This window comes from Chiloscyllium punctatum, chromosome 23 (assembly GCF_047496795.1).
Source record: "Chiloscyllium punctatum isolate Juve2018m chromosome 23, sChiPun1.3, whole genome shotgun sequence".
NCBI lineage: Eukaryota > Metazoa > Chordata > Chondrichthyes > Orectolobiformes > Hemiscylliidae > Chiloscyllium > Chiloscyllium punctatum.
The window spans coordinates 5585752-5601829 of NC_092761.1; the positions used below are offsets into that span (position 1 = coordinate 5585752).

Here is a 16078-nt window from a genome sequence, read left to right on the forward strand (position 1 = left end):
GTGCTGCATTTTGGAAATGCAAATCAGGAAAGGACGTATACACTTAATGGTAAGGTTCTGCGGGGTGTTCCTGATCCATGAGACCTTGCAATCCAGGTTCATAGTTCATTGAAAGTAGAAGCGCAGGTAGGTAGGATAGTGAAGAAGGCATTTGGTATGCTTGCCTTTACTGGCTAGTGCTTTGAATTGGGAGGTCACGTTGCTGCTGTACAGCACCTAGTTGGGACAGTTTTGCAGTATTGCATTCAATTCGCGTTTCCCTCCTATCGGAAAGATATTATGAATATTGAAGCGAGTCAGAAAAGATTTACAAGGTAGTTGCCAGAATTTGAGCAATAGGGAGAGGGTGAGTACGTTGGGGTGATTTTTCCTGGAGCGTGAGGGGCACGTATAGGGTGAATCGCCAAGGTCTTTTCCCCAAACCTAGAGGACATGGATTTCTGGTGAGAGGGGTAAGATTTAAAAATGACCGAAGGAGCAACTTTTTCCAACAGAGGTTGGTGCATGTTTGGAATGAGCTTCCAGTGGCGATGGAGGAGGTTGTTACACTTACAACATTTAAAAGACATTTGAATGGGTACATGAAGAGTAAGGGTTTACAATGATATGGGCCAAATGTTGGCAAATGGGACTAGTTTAATTTGGGATATCTGATCGACATGGACGAGTTAGACTGAAGGATCTGTTTCCGTGCTGCATATCTCCAAGACTCCATGTCCCTGTCTGACCTCACTCCAATATCCCATTAATTATTCATTCCCGGAAATACCAGTTTATGTTGTGAGATGCCATCCAAATGCCTTCACTTCAGCATTCTGAAACCTGTGAACACATCCTCCCATAGCACTGTATCTAAGTCTCTCTCTCTGTCTATTTCCCAAATCCCTCCCATTTGTTGCTATTTAAAACTGTTGCTATTTAAACCCTGACATCCAGTTTTAGTTGTCCAGTTTTAATGTGAATAACTGTTCCATATCTTCCTCTTACCTTGAATGTTGCTCACCCGAGAGCATCAGTTTCTAACATTAAGATGCTTAAAAACAATGTGAAAAATGCATAGCTTGCATTTTCTTTGACTTCCAAGTATCCTTTCCTGTGCTCCATTTTGAATCGTAGGTTTCGAGCAGTTTTCAGGCACATGTTTGTAACTTGCTCTGTGCCTATCCATTGAATGCCTGTGTTAATCACTCGCTGCTGATCGTGTGCTCAGTAACATGAGGAATCCCCTCAACTGTTACTGATTCAGACCAGGTTTCCTACTTGCAGTTGAGTGTCATTTGACTTAATTCTAGTTTTGGTACATTCGTGGAAATGTTGAGCACCGTTTCCTGGAGACTGTGCTTTAAACAGCTGTGGGACATTCAGGAAGACCAGAGACTTTGGTGACCTACTCTGGATGGGTCATGGGGGCTGCAGTTAGGGCATCTGGGTCTGCAACATGAACAACGAATGGAGCAGACGCTGCAGAGAGCGGAATGAGGAAATCACAATCAGATCAGCCGTGGTCTTAGAGAATGTTGGAGCAGGATTGAATGGCTCGCTCATGCAACTTTTTCAGATATTTCTGTCTGAAACAAGACAATTCCCCTTCTCTCCCAGTGACCCATACTGATGGGGAGTGAGTCACCTCCTTGTGTTCCTGCGTAACAGGACCCTGGGGCCTCACTCTCCCTCTGATTTCTCCCGTTCCAGTCCTGAGCAGTTGAGTGACTGCCTCCTGTCTTTGTGTCCCAATCTCGAGCAGGTGAGGGACTGCCTCCTGTTCCTGTATCCCAATATCGAGCAGTTGAGTGACTGCCTCCTGTTCCTGAGTCCCAGTATCGAGCAGTTGAGGGACGGCCTTCTATTCCTGTGTCCCAATCTCGAGCAGTTGAGTGACTCCCTCCTGTTCCTGTATCCCAGTCTCGAGCAGTTGAATGAGTCCCTCCTGTTCCTGTGTCCCAGTCTCGAGCAGTTGAGTGACTCCCTCCTGATCCTGTGTTCCAGGCTCGAGCAGTTGAGTGACTGCCTCCTGTTTTTCCCTGTTTCTGAGCAGCAGTTTTAAAGCTCTGAATGATGTCTCAAGGTTATGCAAGGACTTGATAACAGGGCATTTCCAACTAGGAGCAGCATTACAGAAAGGTATCTAGAATCTTCCCCACCAGACATCTTTTGCAGCCGGTATGTTATTGTATCCCAGTCCCATAAAGAAACAGGGCAAAACATATACAATCCAGCTGTGTTCCAGCAATACTCCCACATTCAGGGAAGAAAGATTAAAAAGATTGGAAGATTTATAATTGATCCCTCAGCAAACCTTATCCATTCCATTCAAACTGAGTAGATTTTTCCTTTCATTGTGATATGTAACATGATGTATGGAATTGGTTAACTGAATGTGATTGTTTGTTGATTGTGATTAATGTCAGTCTCCGTTGATTATAACTATCCCACTGGAGGGTTTCTATCTTTGAATGATAAATGGGCTCTGTTCAATATGTTATCCCATGGTATGAGTGGGAGCAACACGGACAGCACTAACAGGGATCACCAGCTCCAGAGAGAAGGGGAAGAGAGATCAGAATCTGAGAACATTAGACAGGAATGTTCCAACAATGGACAGGAGTTTATCTGGTTATGTTTCAATTCTTTCTACATATTATTGGTAGCTATTATCACCGCGGATCAAATATGCACTTTACATTATTCAATATTTTTATTATCCTATCCTGGCTATTGTTGGAGTCCCTGGTAAGTTTCGCTGTCTATTTATTATTTGCATGAACCATGTGCGACTGTATTACTCTTGTTTTCAATTACTCTACTCTGTAAACATTCACTCTCCAAACCCGCAGGAACAACAACAGTGAACTTGTTTCAGTCTTTCTCTCCGTCTTTAGTTCTGACACTGCACCTTGTGGGGTGACCTACTCAGTTTCAGCTATGAACCAGGATTCATTGCATCACTGCCCTTGCTATTTAAATATTGAAAGCTTGGAGGTCACTATCTTCTGTTCTGGATACAAATTCCATTTCCTTCCTCTGACTCCATCTTACCCCTGGTCAATAACTGAGGCTGAAACAGATGAGTCACATCTATGGTGATGCTTTTAGCCACGAGCTGATTACAGACACCATATCCTAACCATTTCTAATTTTAACTATCAACACCTGCAGAATATACTTCACTGGTTCATCCCATCTGCTATTTTAATTTTGAGCTATGAAATACTCTTAATGAAGCCAATAATCTGCTGCTGACTCTCCCAGCTTCAAACTTGCCAAAGCAAATTTGAGTCTGATACTCCATGGCTTGCATTTAAACGCAGAATAAATCCCATCATTCCTGTACGGATTGATTTATATTGTTTTTGGTTCTGGCAATGCCTTTCCTTTAATATTCACAACATCGACGTCACCTCTGTCTATGACACTGTTCTCAGTCTCCCTCTGTAAATTACACAAACTCCTGTCAGTTGTTCACATTTAATCTGATTTCCTCCATGTCTGTTCTCTCTCAAACAACAAATGCCATATCTACTGTCGCCAATACACACAGACACATATACACACGCGCGCACGCACACACACACACGCGCACACACGAACACACACACAAAATCTCTCGCCTTATACTGGTGCAGTGGAGATGCAGAACCATACATTTGTCATTCACTGCATGGGTTGCAAATCTTCCTGTGCAAGTCTGAAATGCAGTGCACGTATAGTCGTAATATACTGGCAAAGATTTGCAAGGCTCCCCATGCCGAGCATGTATTCGAGTTTATAGAGTAGTCCACTTGCATGGTCGGCACAGCTCTCCATTCTGGCTGGTACCTTGCTCCAGTTTATTGTGTCTGGGATAGTTCTGTGAGGCAGATTCAGAATTTGATATAACTAACCATTTCAACTAATCTGGCAATAATTCTGCAATCATCTGGCTATAATGAATGTTTCCATTCTTGTAATTGGACCCACCATTGTCTCACTTCCCTGTCTCCTTATCCATTTTTTTCACAACATGTTATCAGTTAATTCATTGTTTGTTTTTCTGTGCCTTTCCCTGGTGTTGTTTTGTGGCTCCCGAATGTATCGAGTGTTGGTATTGTGAAGCTCAGAAACAATGAAATGGTATGTGGGGGGCTGTTGTTCCATGTTGTGTAGTGGGATCCAGCAGCGTTGAGACATGCCTTTGAAAGTTGGTCTGTGCCTGTCCACTGAAAGACTGTTGGTCCCTCTCAGATGACCGTGTGGTCAGTAACATGAGGAAGCCCCTTGGGTATTATTGTAAAGGACCAGGCGTCTAACTTGTAGCTGTGGGGCTTCTGACTGACTCCTCTTACTGAAAGGTTAGTGGAGGTGTTGCGGATGGTTCACTGGAGGTTGTGCTGTGAGCTGCCTCAGACATTCAGGGAGACTTGAGGAGTTGGTGACCCAACTCTGGATGGAGGAATGGGAGTGTATTGACAGCATCTGGGTCTGTAACATGAACAACAAATGGAGCAGAGGCTGCAGAGAGGGGAAGCTCTGAAACCATGGTGAGAGTGTGTGTGGGGAAGTGGATCTATCAAATCTGTCTGTGTGTTAACAAGGACACATGCATTCTCTCGCTCTACCCCTTAAATACACCCATGCACTCTCTCCCTCCCCTCCCACCACTCAAATACACTCCCCCCTCTCTCACACGCAGGCATACCCTGTCTCTCACCCCCTCACGTAGACACTCCACCTCGCTGTCAAACACACACATCTGCTTGAATGCAAACACACGCACGCACACACACACACACACATCTGAGCTGAATTTGCATTTGCCGATTTGTATTTGCAGATGCATTATATTTTGTCAAAAAATATATAAATTGTATACAGTCAGTCAATGCGGTATTTTATAAACTCCTACTTTGGACATAAACCCAGACTGACTCCACGTGAAGACACAGACACACTCCAAACAATACCTCACTGTAAAATACATTGCCCGATTGGAGGGTTCACCTCCTTTACATCGATAATACCTGAAGGTGTCTCCAGGCAATGACTTGAAATAAATTCTCTGCTTTGCATATTAAACAATCAAAACCTTAATCTCGATTCTAACTGATTAAAGATTTAGGAACCATTTCGATGTGTTCAATTCATGCACATGAGTTGCACAACCTTTTGATCTTTCCTCATAAATCCTGTTTCTAAGATCTTCTCTCTTTAACACCTGATGAATGAGCAGCGCTATGGAAGCTTGTGTTTTTAACTGAACCCGTTGGACGATAACCTGGTGCCGTGTGATGTTTGACCTTGTCCAACTCAGTCCAAAGCCAGCACTTCCATGTCATGGTTTTTTATTGGTTAGCCAATATTTTCTCCAAGCAAATAAATTTTCCTAACTCCGTGTGCTCTTGTATTTTATATTAATCCTTTGTCAGGCACTTTATGCATTGCCTTCTGAAAGTCCAGCTATAATACATAATTCGGATCCCCTTTGTTCACCTTGTTTGTCGCATTTAAAAAAAATTAAATAAATCATTCAAACAAGATTTACCCGTAATAAAACCATGTCGACTGTGATGGATTGTGCTTTGACTTTGAAAGTCTCTTGTTAATTTCTTCATAACTGAAATAAACAACTTGCCTTCAGTCCCAATCGTTTACTCATACCTTTCCATTCCCGAGTGAAGTTTTTTATTTGAAGTTGTTCCATTTCCATAACCTCGACAGTCCCTTTCACAATTCGTTGTGGCAGGAACGAGGCTTTAAAAGATCGGCTCCAATTGCTGTTTAAGAGGCATGAGTGGCTGATTGGACTCATTCTGTTCCTGCTTTACTCACTCGATGGGCTGAATGTCCTCCTGGTGTTGCTACATTATAAACTCGATGGATTGCATGCCCTGCGCCTATTCCTGACCAAACGGCTCAAGATCTCAATGTCCTCCTCCTGTTGCTCAATGACAGGTTTGGAGATGTATGGACGCTCCCTTCTGTTATGCCACGTTTTGAGGGTTGAATTGTGCAGGCAGGCTGTATTGCCCACAAAGGTAGCTAAGTGGTTAGCACTGCTGCCTCCCAACACTAGATATATGGGTTCAATTTCAGTCTCGGTCACTATCTGTGTGGAGTTTGCACATTCGCCCTGTCCCTGCAAGTAATCCCATCGGGTACTCCAGTTTGCTCCCGCAGTCCCAAATTGTGCAGGTTAACTGGACTACTCATGGAAAATGTCAGGAGTGCAGAGATTGTGCTGGGGGGATGAGGGTTTGCATGGGATGGTTTTCAGCATATCAGTGTGGAGTCGATGGGTGAAATGGCCTGTTTCAACACTATAGGGATTCTATGAATAACACCTTTGTTGCAGAAATCATTTGAGGTAATAATCTCTGAGTTAATTCCAATGTGATTTCCTCAATGAGGAGATTAATTCTAAGCACATCACTGGTTAGAGCGTGGTGCTAATAACGCCAAGGTCGTGGGTTCGATCCCCACACTGACCACATGTAGCGCTTGTGTTGTTGCTGTGTTTCCAAACAACGTGCCCTACAAAGCCGGAAGCGTCATCTGCGCAAGAAAACATTTGACAGGGAGAGACGCACGACTTGATCGCCGTACCCGTGATGACTGGTGGATGTTGTCTGTAGCAAATCAACCAGTCTCAGTTGTTTTCACCAACAAATGCAAAACATGAAATATGTGCAGTATTCGGCAGACCTGGCACAGTCTCGGAGGAGAACCAGAGTTCAGCCTTCTCTTCAAATCAAAGATTCGTTCATGTTATATTCCTGGATCTCTGTTAATACTTGTCACATGACTTCCAGAGGGAATTCCCTCGCTTGCTCACCTCTCATGCATCGACACTGGAGTTATCATATCACCAGCAATATCATAGAGCCATTAATAAAAGCAAATTACTGCGGATGCTGGAATCTGAAACCAAAAGAGAAAATGCTGGAAAATCTCAGCAGGTCTGGCACCATCTGCAAGGAGAGAAAAGAGCTGACGTTTCGAGTCTAACTGATTAAAGATAAAGATAAAAACAAAGGGGGAGTATTATGGAGCTATTTATACCACGCTGAGAGAAGGTGAGTCAAGGCTCCAGATGCAAAGGTGATAATGACAGTGCATGGAGAGATTAAAGGGAGATTAAGAGGCGTGAATGACCCAGGCTGAAGCCAGAGCGATGTGACAAAATATGTGAGGGATGGGTGAAGCAGAGACAAAATGGAAAACAGGGGAGACGGGTAGCAAAGCGGGAAGAGGAGAGCAAAAAGGTATTGAGAGAGTGGGGAGCGAGAGAAAGAGAGACAGTCAAGAAATAAGAAGTACAGAACAGTGAAAAAAAAACACAACTAAAAAAGTTAAATAAAATAATTGAAATAAAATTACCTGAAGTTGTTTGAATTCAACAACTTCAGACAATTTTACTTCTTTTTTTCATTTATCTTTTTTTATCATTTCACCTGCACTATCATAGAGCCATTAGATATGGACAGCACTGAAAACACAGTCTTCGGTCGCACTCGTCCATTCCGAACAGATATCCTCAACTGATCCAGCCGCGATTGCATGCACTTGACCCATTTCTCTCTCAACCCTTCCTATTCAAGTACACGTCCAGATTCCTTAACAGTATTGGAATTATACCATCCATCACCAGCTCGTCTGGTAACTTATTCCAGAAACGCACCACCCTCTGCGTGCAGCCGTTGCCCCTCACTGCCTTTCGAATTCTCACCCTCCCACACCAGATTTATACCCTCTAGTTCTGAACTGCCCCACCTGAGCGAAAGGAACTTGTCTATTTACCCGATTCATTCCCCTCATGACTGAAAAACCTCCGTAAGATCAGCTCCCAGCCTCTGACGCGCCAGGCGAAATAGTGAGCGAGTGTTCAGCCTGTAAACGTTTGCACCTTTTCCATTTACAAATGTAGGATGATGTAGCATGCTGTCTGAAGCAATCATTTTAGCAGCTGACCTGTCGCTGACAAACTCTGCAGGAAGGACTGACAACTTGCGAAATATGCTGTCAAACGAAGATTTCATAAGCAACATGTGTCATTGAGCAAAAAAAGGGAATTGACTTCTGAGCTGTTGCTGACACCAAAGCAACTGCGTCGTTCGGGAGCAGAAAGAACCCCACTGATAGATTACAATTCAAATGCATTTGGCATAAGGTTCGTAGCAGTTAATCAGCAGCACATAACCCTGACTCCAAAGGTCTGTGAGTATCCAGAAGAACAGTGAGCGATCGTTGAAGGTACGGTTCTCCAGACGAAATTTGTCAACGTGAGAAGCTGCAGCTGAGCTGGTGGCGTTGCGATTGAAATTGCATGCGTCCGGACATTGTGCTTAATTTTAGATATCAGAGCAAATGGTTAACTCGAGTATGCGCGTTCCGAAAAGTCAATGTTTTTTTTGTTGAAAAGCTTTGCAACGAAAGGAAATACTTCAGGCTATCGTGCGATCGATGAGAAGCAGAAAATGCAGAGCAGCCGTGGTTGTGGGCACCGGCAATATAGGCATTTGCTTTCGGTGGCTCGCCTGCGTTGGTCGGTTAGCTCAGCTGGTTAGAGCGTGGTGCTAATAACGCCAAGGTCGTGGGTCCGATCCCCACACTGACCACATACAGCGCTTGTGTGGTTGCTGTGTTTCCAAACAATGTGCTCCACAAAGCCGGAAGCGCCATCTGCGGAATAAAACCTTTGACAGGGTTAGACGCACGACTTGATCGCCGTACCCGTGATGACTACAGCAAAACAACCAGTCTCAGTTGTTTTCACCAACAAATGCAAGACATGAAATATGTGCAGTATTCGGCAGACCTGGCACAGTCTCGGAGGAGAACCAGAGTTCAGGCTTCAATGAATCAAAGATTCGTTCGTGTTATTTTCCTGGATCTCTGTTAATACTCGTCACACGACTTCCAGAGGCAATTCGTTCGCTTGCTCACCTCTCATGCATCGACACTGGAGTTATCATATCACCAGCAATATCATAGAGCCATTCATAAAAGCAAATTGCTGCGGATGCTGGAATCTGAAACCAAAAGAGAAAATTCTGGAAAATCTCAGCAGGTCTGGCGCCATCTGCAAGGAGAGAAAAGAGCTGACGTTTCGAGTCTAACTGATTAAAGACAAAGATAAAAACAAAGGGGGAGTATTATGGAGCTATTTATACCACGCTGAGAGAAGGTGAGTCAAGGCTCCAGATGCAAAGGTGATAATGACAGTGCATGGAGAGATTAAAGGGAGATTAAGAGGCGTGAATGACCCAGGCTGGAGCCAGCGCTATGTGACAAAATATGTGAGGGATGGGTGAAGCAGAGACAAAATGGAAAACAGGGGAGAAGGGTAGCAAAGCGGGAAGAGGAGAGGAAAAATGTATTGAGAGCGTGGGGAGCGAGAGAAAGAGAGACAGTCAAGAAATAAGAGGTACAGAACAGTGAAAAAAAAACACAAATAAAAAAGATAAATAAAATAATTGAAATAAAATTACCTGAAGTTGTTTGAATTCAACAACTTCAGACAATTTTACTTCTTTTTTTTTATTTATCTTTTTTATCATTTCACCTGCACTATCATAGAGCCATTAGATATGGACAGCACTGAAAACACAGTCTTCGGTCGCACTCGTCCATTCCGAACAGATATCCTCAACTGATCCAGCCGCGATTGCATGCACTTGACCCATTTCTCTCTCAACCCTTCCTATTCAAGTACACGTCCAGATTCCTTAACAGTATTGGAATTATACCATCCATCACCAGCTCGTCTGGTAACTTATTCCAGAAACGCACCACCCTCTGCGTGCAGCCGTTGCCCCTCACTGCCTTTCGAATTCTCACCCTCCCACACCAGATTTATACCCTCTAGTTCTGAACTGCCCCACCTGAGCGAAAGGAACTTGTCTATTTACCCGATTCATTCCCATCATGATTGAAAAAACCTCCGTAAGATCAGCTCCCAGCCTCTGACGCGCCAGGCGAAATAGTGAGCGAGTGTTCAGATTGTAAACGTTTGCACATTTTCCATTTTCAAATGTACGGTGTAGCATGCTGTCTGAAGCAATCATTTTAGCAGCTGACCTGTCGCGGACAAACTCTGCAGGAAGGCCTGATAACTTGCTAAATATGCTGTCAAACGAAGATTGCATAAGCAACATGAGTCATTTAGCAAAACGTGCAATTGACTTCTGAGCTGTTGCTGACACCAAAGCAACTGCGTCGTTCGGGAGCAGAAAGAACCCCACTGATAGATTACAATTCCAATGCATTTGGCATAAGGTTCGTAGCAGTTAATCAGCAGCACATAACCCTGACTCCAAAGGTCTGTGAGTATCCAGAAGAACAGTGAGCGATCGGTGAAGGTACGGTTCTCCAGACGAAATTGGTCAACGTGAGAAGCTGCAGCTGAGCTGGTGGCGTTGCGATTGAAATTGCATGCGTCCGGACATTGCGCTTAATTTTAGATATCAGAGCAAATGGTTAACTCGAGTATGCGCGTTCCGAAAAGTCAATGTTTTTTTTGTTGAAAAGCTTTGCAACGAAAGGAAATACTTCAGACTAACGTGCGATCGAGGAGAAGCAGAAAATGCAGAGCAGCCGTAGTTGTGAGCACCGGCGCTATTGGAATTTGCTTTCGCTGCGCAGCTCTGCTCCAGCCAGCGCAAGTTTAGTGGGGGGCGTGAACCCACGACCGTGGCGTTATGTGAACAACGGTCTAACCAGCTGAGCTAACCGACGAACACGTGCTACTGCGCGAAAGCAAACACCTTTATTGCCAGCGCTCTCAATCACTGTGTCAAGGATTCCTGCCCGCGGGGAGCCACCAGGCACTCTTGATAAACTTTGAGATGTGAGCCTGTCGGGAAGAGGTCGTCTTTCTAGTAGTTATGGGGGCAGCACGGTCATCGCTGAATTTTAAATAAAAGAAAGTAGGAATGTCAACACAGTCAATTACTGTTTCCGGGGTTAAAGGGGAAGGATTTACTGTTCCAGTATTTGAACCTATGATAATAGAAGGACCTAAGGATACAGTTACAGGGGAACTGTTGTATATCCCTGATATAGGAAGTAACTAACTAGGGAGAGATTTAATTACCCTCTTAGGACCGGAGATTGGCATTCAGGAAAAAGAATTAGTTGTACAAATGGCAATGTTGACAGAAGATGTGGAGAGAGAGGTAGACCCTATTATATGGGCTAGAGAAGGGAATCGTGGAAAAATACAGATCCGTCCCAGAGAAATAAGTTGAAAAAGGAAAGTGGATGTTTTTTATGAGCGACAATATCCCATTTCCACAGAAGGTAAACGAGGACTGCAGCCAGTAATTGAGGTGCTAGAGATGGCCTGTTGGAGCCATGTATGTCTCCTTATAATATCCTAATTCTACCAGTGCGAAAATCCGATCGAAGTTATCGATTGGTACAGGATTTGAGAAGATTGAATTGTACGTAATTAAGTATGATCCCTCATGACCACAATTTAAAGGATGCCTTTTGGGAGGAAAGTAGGAATTTTTTGCCTTTGAATGGAAGATCCCAAAAAAGGACGGAAACAGCAGTACTGGTGGACCGTGCTCTGCCAGGGGTTTACGCAACCCCCGAATTTATTTGGACAGATGTTAGAACAAATATTGGAGAAAGTTAGCAGCCCCAAACCCTGTTGCCATATGTAGACGACCTCTTAGTAACAGGAAAAAGCAGAGAAAGAGTAGTAGAAGCACCGAAAAAAAATTGAATTTCCTTGGTCAGCAGGGACTGCGAGTATCTAAAAACAAATTACAATATGTGGAGCGAGAAGTGAAATACTTGGGACATTTAGTTCGTGAGGGAAGCGAAAGGGAAGCCTGGAATAATAAAGGGAATAGTGGGGATTCCGCTGCCCAGGAATAAACGGGAATATCATAATGTTTGGGTTTTAAGGGGATATTGCAGATTGTGGATTTATTCTTATGCACAAAAGACGAATAAATTATATCTCAAACTATTAGAGGAGGAACCAAAGTGTCTGAGTTGGGAAGAGAAGGAAAAAGAACTATTTAAGAATTCAAAAGAGATCTGATCCATGCCCCCGTGTCCGCCTTACCTTCTCGAGATAAACCTTTCCATCTCTTTGATACCGTAGATAAGTGAGCGGCTTTGGGAGTATTAACCCAGAGGTGGGGAGGAATGAAACAGCCAGTAGCATATCTTTCGAAGCTTTTGGATCCAGTATCACCGGGGGTGGCCTGAGTGTGTGCAGGCCGTGGCTGCTACTGCACTGTTGGTGGAAGAAAGCAGGAAGCTTATACTTGGGGGACCCCAAATAGTAAGCACCACACACCAAGTGAGAACGATCCTAAACCAAAAAGCTGGGTGATGGTTGACACGGATTCTGAAATATGAGGCAATATTTGTAGAAAAGGATGATCTAGTGTTGGTCACGCATAATTGTTTAAATCCAGCTGCCTTTCTTTGGAGAGGAGAAGGAGAATCTCCTCAGAATCCAGAGCACGACTGGCTTGATGTTATAGAATACCAAACTAAAGTCTGCATGGACCTGAGAGATGTTCCGCTTCATGCAGGAGCCGGACTTTTTACAGACGGATCATCCCATGTGACTGAAAGGAAAAGACATAATAGGTATGCAGTTGTAGATGGGATGAAAGGTAGTGTGGTAGAGGCAGGAAGGTTGCCAAATGGGTGGTCAGCTCAGACCTGCGAAATTTATGCATTGGAAAGTGTCCTTAGGGCGTTAGAAAATAAAGAGGGAGCAGCATACAGTGACTCTAAATATGTATTTGGTGTTGTGCGCACTTTCGGAAAGATATGGCAGGAAAGAGGACTGATCAATAGCCGGGGGAAGGAATTAGCACATGAGGAGTTGTTTAAACGGGTCTTGGAGTCCCTATTACTCCCCAGAGAAATAGTAGTGGTGCATGTAAATGGTCATCAGAAAGGAAATGAACCAGAAGTTAGGGGGAATAGATTAGCCGATGAACTGGCTAACGAAGCAGCCCTAAACCCACAAGAAGTGGTGATTCATTCCCTAATACCTACTGTCCCTGATCCCCGGAAGCTCCTGTATTTTCTGAAAGAATTGAAAAAGAATTGAAAGATTTTGGTGCTGCAAAAAACAGCAGATGGGGATTGGAGGTTACCTGATGGAAGGGAAAATGATAATGGGAGAAATTATGGCTGTCCTATATCAAGGCAGCCATTGGGGAGTACAAACAACGTGTCTTTTAGTTCTTAGGGAATATGGATGTAATGGAATATATACAATTGCTAAACACATATGTGATGGATGTTTCATATGCAGAAAGGTAAATAAGAAAGTCTTGAGAAAACAGACCCCGGGAGGAAGAGACCCGGGATTGAGACTCTTCCAGAGTATACAAGAAGATTATCCTGAACTACCCAGAGTAGGAAGACTAAAATATATGCTGGTCATAGTAGATCATCTGTCTGGTTGGGCTGAGGCATACCCCCGAGCTCCTGCCACTGTGAGTGTGGCGTGTAAAACAATATTGGAGCACATAATTCCCCGATATGGGCTAGTGAACCATATACATTCCGACCAAGGAACTCATTTTACCTCTAAAGTGTTACAGGGGGTATTGAAAGGGTTGGGAATTTTCTGGGAGTTCCATACTCCATGACACCCATCATCATCAGGAAGGTTTGAGAGAATGAACCAAACACTCAAATGACAGCTCTCTAAATTGATAATAGAAACCAGACTCCCTTGGACCAAATGTTTACCTATAGCTCTCTTGCGAGTACAAACAGCCCCAAGGAAAAAATTGGGACTATCCCCTATGAAATCATATTTGGATTACCTTACCTGGGAATGAACGGAGAATTGACAATTCCCGAAACTAAAGACTTGTTCTAAAGAAATATATACTGGGCTTGTCCGCCTCTTTGTCTCTCCTCAGGAAACAGAGTTTATTGGCACAGACTCCACCCCTTGAATTCACCGTTCATCCCATCCGGCCAGGAGATTGGGCCTTAGTAAAATCGTGGACAGAGACTAAATTGCAGCCGGACTGGGAAGGGCCATATCAGGATCCTTTGATTACCGAAATTACAATAAGGACAGCGGAGAAAGGCTGGACTCACTACACTCGGATCAAAGGGCCAGTGAATTCTCCAGTTGAGGAAGAAGTCTGGACAGCCGAATGAACGGAAGACCCGCTGAAACTCAGACTGAACAGACTTCGAGTAACTCATTATACAGTGGCGATGCGAGCGTGGGATTATTTCTGTAGGATTGTGAATTCAGTTTTTTTGTGCTTCAGCAGAATTTTTAGAATGCTAGGGATACTTAGAGTTATGATGCTAGCTCTTTTTGGATTGAGATTTTGTCAAATATAATTTCATATGTTTTATTAACAGTCCCTGCGTCTGATAATCCGCAAGAAATAGACGCTGATGCATGCAGTTTAGTAAATTGTGGGATGTCGATAATCAGAGACAGTACCGCAGCTCAGAGATACATCTTAAGTCCTTTGGGGATGGTACTTGGTATAATGGTCTTGTAACAATACACAGGGCCACCTTCTGGTTTTCTCCCACAATCCAAAGATATGCAGGTGAGGTAAATTGGCCATTCTAAGCTGCATGTTCTGTTCAGGGATGTGTAGGTTATATGCATTAGTCAGGAGTAAATGTCCAGTAATCTGAGAGCAGAATGGTGTTGAGTGGATTATTCTTTGGAACGTCAGTGTAGACTTGTTGGGCCAAATGGCCTGTTTCCACACAGTAGGGATTCCATAAACTTAGAATTGTGTTTCGCTAAACAAAACTGACATTTTTTTAACTGTTGCATTTAAAACTTACCTTTAACTATCAATTGTCAATATGTAAAATATCTCAATGTTACTGAAATCAATGTTCAAACAAAACACTGCACATAAAGCCGCACAAAGATCTTCATGACCATCTGATTACTGTTCAGTGGAATAATCACAGTAAAATTTTATTGTTTCTGAGATCAATCCCCACTATCACAGTAAGGATCTGGTTATCATTCCCTTCAATAAATGCAATCGTTGTCCTGTGGTATTTCAGTTCAGTCGTTATACACCATACTGGTTGTGCAAAGCATGGTTATTCTTTATTATGAAGGGCCAAGGGTTCTAACGGCAAGAAATGTTCGATCTGATTTGATGCATGTTCTCAAACAAGCTTTCACTATAAATATTGCAAAAAATGTGTTTATTTGGTCTTGTTCAACTGCTGATGCTAACATTTTCAGTTCATGTTCATTAAGCATATTTGGAGAAAGTGAGGAAAGCTGTGGTGTTGCAAAAGTGCAGGCACATTCAAAGAGCAGGAGTATGGAAAAGATTCCTGATGAAGGGCTTATGCCCAAAACGTCGATTCTGCTTCTCCTTGAATGCTGCCTGACCTGCTGTGCTTTACTGGAACAATGCTCTTGCCATTAGAAATATTTGACTGAATATTCAGAAACAATACTAAAAGTTACCTCTGCCAATTTAATTTACTGTGCTTTCTATTGACTGAACTTTTCATGTTAATTGCTCCTCTTTTTCTTCTTAAATCTGATACAAATTTCAAAATACAGAACACATTTTAATTCACAATAATTATAAATTTACATTCTCGACAAGAAAACCAATGGAAGGTGATATAGAATTCTTGAACAGCTTACACATTTGAATTAAAAAACAATTCCTTCTAAAAAATGTTTCCACATCTGTATCTTTTTCTCAATTCTAATAATCCTGCAAGTTTATAATTGTCAGTTGATCTCTCTGAATGAGTACCTAATCAATGTCAATGTAACAGCTGAAACATTAACAACAGATTGATAACTGGGTGTTAAAGACCTTATTTGAATCCAACGAATGTTTGGTATTTACTAGAATTCCACCAGAAAACATTTTTGAATCATAATACAAGAAGTGAGATATGTAAGAGATGTACAAACCTTATTTTTAAATGAACAAACTCCAATATTTCCAAAGCATTTCATTCTTACGGTCAAAATGAACAGGTGAATGGAAAAATAAAAACAAGTTTCTGACAATTCATAAACTGAACAACAATTACAAACTCACTTTGATCAAAGGACAGAGTAATATTTAGATGAATCACAACA

The 16078-nt window shown here is 42.9% G+C and overlaps 1 non-coding gene across 1 annotated transcript; it reads left to right on the top strand.

Annotated features, from left to right (window-relative positions):
* The first annotated feature begins 8517 nt into the window (after nt 1–8517).
* Nucleotides 8518–8591, top strand: trnai-aau (transfer RNA isoleucine (anticodon AAU)). Its single transcript has one exon. It is a non-coding gene; the product is annotated as a tRNA-Ile (tRNA).
* The last annotated feature ends 7487 nt before the right edge of the window (nt 8592–16078 follow it).